This window comes from Aptenodytes forsteri, unplaced genomic scaffold (assembly GCF_000699145.1).
Source record: "Aptenodytes forsteri isolate BGI_AS27 unplaced genomic scaffold, ASM69914v1 Scaffold55, whole genome shotgun sequence".
Classification (NCBI taxonomy): domain Eukaryota; kingdom Metazoa; phylum Chordata; class Aves; order Sphenisciformes; family Spheniscidae; genus Aptenodytes; species Aptenodytes forsteri.
In genome coordinates, this window is record NW_008796063.1 from 12,442,982 (window position 1) to 12,447,025 (window position 4,044).

Here is a 4,044-nt window from a genome sequence, read left to right on the forward strand (position 1 = left end):
GGCAGCCGCACCACGCGGGCCTCGTCCGCCTGGGAGCAGCACGGAACCGGCCCTCGAGTGCCCTTCCTCCTCGGCACGGGGAGGGCGCGGCCCCTTCGTGCCCCTCGTCTGGCCGCTGTGCTTGGGGCTGGGCTCCGCGCATCGCTGCGGAGGCCGGTGGGAGAGGCCTGTGCTGGCGGTGACACTAGAAAACGTGTGTTCCCCCACGCCATGCGGGCACCACAGGCCGCCCGGCTGCTCTAGTCGTCGGGGTGCGGCGGGGCCTTGTTGCTGGTCCAAGCGCTTAAATGGTGTGAAAAGGCCTCTGGCCTCGCCAGCTGCATGCCGGTAGCTCCGGAGAGCTGCTCCGGCTTCCCGGCATCCTTCAGGAGAAGCAGACCCCCAGCCTGCGCGCAGTCTGGCCAAGTGACAGCGTTGTGTGCCCACGCCATCAGCCATGGCAGCTGCCCCTCGGCTCTGCGGTTGTCCCTGGGGTGAGCGCCTGCAGTCGGGGCACTGCTGCTCCGTTCGTTACTGATGGCGTTGAAAGCCGGCTGACAGCTCTGCTGCTTTTTACTGTGAAAGTGTCCACTTTGCTGCTTCATACCTCCGTCATGCTGCATTTAGAAAAGTTGCGACTAATTGTTGTTGCGGCACTGGAGCCGGGCACTGTGAGCGTGCACGGGAGGAGGAGGAGGCTGTTGAGAAGTGTGCTGCCCAGTCTGCCCGAGCACTTGGGAGTTTGGCCTGATTTGGGGAATGAGTTGCAGGAGTACGAGATCATAACTAACTCATGTTTAATACCGTGGTGTTCTCCGTGCTGGAGCCCTCGCACCGCGGTTTGATCTGACAGCAGCCGTCTCTTGCCCTGCCCCGCCGTGTAGTGCTGTGCCCTGCCACGGGCCGTGCGCTCGCCCCAGGAATTGTTGTAGCAGAGGGTGCACCTATGGTTTAAAAACTCCCTGCAACGCTTTTGGATGCAATAAGTCAGAACTGTTTTAAAAGCGCTCCTGGCCTACCTTGCTTCTCGAAACAGTAAGAATCTTGTGAAGCTTCATTGTGGCAGCGATTCCCTGGCATATAAACCCCTTTGGCCATGTGAAAGAATGAGAGGGTAGGTGGCGGCTTCCACACCATGGACTTAAAGACCTTTGCTTTAGGGAAATTTTTCTTGCAGAATGAGTCGGGGAGGGGATGCACAGATGCATGAAAATACGGCAAGAACGTAGTTCACACGTTCTCGGGTGCTCTGCCTTCAGTTCAGGTGGGGCGCGGCAGCAGGTAGAGACCGCGTACCAGCGTCTGCTCTCCCTCGGTGTCTGTTGGATGATGGGATGTCCGAGAGGCTCCTCTGAGGTGTCAGCGGTCTTTGGCACCCTCAGTTGCTTGGACTGACGCACGGCTGGCACCTCCTCCCTTTGCTTCCCTTGTGTGTTTCCAGGCGGTTGCATCCACCCTCACCACTGCCAGGCCGGGGGTGTTCTCTGGGGAGCCTGGCTGTTTGCCCTTTGGAGCAAAGGCGCCTGCCCTCTCTCAAGGACGCCTGGCGCAGGTGGCCGCACGGGCGCTGGGTAGGGACCGTGTGCGAGTCTGGGGTTTTCAGAAGTGTTTATTGATGGAGGAGCGCTTGGGAAGCTGATCGGCTCAGCTGTGGTTTCGGTGCGTCCGGTCCTGGCAGCACCGCGGGGCACTCACCTTTATCATAATCTGCCGCTTTAGAGGCGTTCTGGCAGGAGTAGAAATTGTAGATTTCTCCTGAGTAATAACGTGAATAAAAGGTTGCGAAAGCAGAATTATCTTTTGCCAGTGTAACTGATAAAATCAAGGGGGAAAGCAGACCACTTTCTAGGCCAAGATATGCTGTTTATGCAGGCCTGCAGTAGAGGTGTTCAGATAAGAGTGACAGAAGGAGGAAGAGAAACAGGTCTGTAAATTAAATTAAGGCCATGTTCCAAGTTTGATTTTTTTATAGTGGAACTTCTTTGCTTATTTGCAGGCGTCACTAACGGTAAGCGAATGCTTTTCTACTCGTTGATGTAGCAGGAGCCCATCAATCTTCTACTTGCCAGGTCCCCTGGAGGACTTTAAAAAGCGTCTTGCTGTGGGGGATCTTGTCCCAGTAGGTCCTGTTCAGTGCTGCACAATGTCAACAGCCTGTGTCTTACTCAGAACAACTTTGTCATTATGTCAAGTACTTGCCTGTTTCCTTACAGGGGTCAATTACTTTTAATAGTAAATTAACACCTCTAAAGACAGTTAAGTAGCCTGAACCTGCTATTAAATTCAGTGTTCTTAATTAAATTTTTTTTCAGCAGCAGATTTGCACAGTTAATTTAAAGATGTAAACAACAGGATTAGATTTGAGAAAGGTGAAGATTGGCATTTTCACTCTGGAAACTGCTGCTTCTCCCCAAAACAAGAAAAACATCCCCCCAACCTCGTTTTGGAGAGAGGGTAGAACATTCCCTATCTTCATTGCTTTAATTTTTTTTTAAGGGTGAAAAGTGTTTTCAGAAGAGTCATTTCACACTTTCACTCCAACAGTAATAGCTATTGACAGTAATATTTATTTCATAGTCAAAAAGCTCTTTAGCCAGCATGCTTAGAAATCCATGTGTGTTTGTTTTTTTGCTTTTTTCCCTCTTTTGGCACCGAATATAGTTGGGCAAAGACTGTTCCTGATTTTTTTCTTTTTTCCCTCTTTTGGCACTGAATATAGTTGGGCAAAGACTGTTCCTGATTCCTAAGCACTTATCTGCAGGCGCTAAGCGTATTTTAGGATAAAGGATAATACTTATCCTCTTGCTCGTTCTTATATTTGTAGGCTTTTTTCTTGGGGCAGAGGAAATTCTTGTCTAAGAGAGGGTCTCTCTGAGTCCTTGTGGACAGAGGCCTTTGAGGGGGTGAGTTTTGAGATGCTCTTTACCCTTAGCTGTTTTTTCTTGGTAGTGTTTTCTCTCTTTTTAGGTTGGTCTTCAAGAAATAACCCATCCCACGGGTTCACGAATCATGTAGTCCTGCTGCTGAAAACACGGAAAACGCAATTAAAACTAGTGGTTTGTATAAAATGGTTTGTCTTGTAATTGCAGGGCCTAGAGAGAGCCTTGCAAGAGAGCTAATGCACAGTGAGGGGAGATGAAGTGTTCACCCAGCCAGCAGCTAGCACATCATCTCTGGTCACATCTACTTGAAACACAAGGATCTCTGCCAGTTTCTGCATTTTAAACCTGACATTTCTGTCTGCCATGAGAAATTTTTTTAAATAATTTTTTCTTCCCAGTCTGCAGCGCGAATCTGTGTGGAGCGCTCTCTAAAGTGTTTGCAATGGCTTATCCTCGGGTTAAGGATCTGCTGTGGAAGGGGCACCAAGGAAGACTTTGGGAGTGCTTGCGCTCTGTGATTGAAGTGCAGTGGAAGTTGTGTGTAAAGCCGTGTGTATCCTCTGCTATTCCTGCTGCAGAGGTGTTTGCTGCCCAGGGTGCGTGCTTTGCTTACTGCGGGTGCGGGACGCTGAGCTAGCAGGAGGCAAAGGACGTGGGGAGGCATGTCTTCATGAGAGCTGGGGGAGCGGTGGGAAGCCTCCGGGGAGCAGGAGGCCTAGAAGGCTGTAGCAGTAGGAAAAGGTCAGGGAAGGAATTGACTGGGACCTGGAAGCAGAGGGGTTTGTTTCCTCGGGTAGCAGCCCTGGGGCTGGGAGCAGAAGGGAGCCCTTCCCGGGGAGACGACATGGGAGCACCGTGATGGATGTTGTTTTTTTATCTCTGCTTTGGATGATGTTCCTGTTGGTCCTGTGCTCATTTGCAGTTTGTTTTAACAATCGTTTTCTTCTGATTGCTCAGTGGTTTTTATTTTCCTGCCTAAACAGAGCTGCTGCTTTCATAACAAGGGCCAATATTGCAGCTTGTGCTTCCTCCTTCCCCTTTGTGATGGCGTGACAATGGTGACAAACATCTATTGTATAAGCAGTAGCTGTGCTCCGGGCTTGTTTTTTTTTTTCTGGGGAGCTGTCCTGTTCTGCCTGCAAAGTTGCTGGGAGTGTCAGATAGTGAGGACAGAGCACCCTTT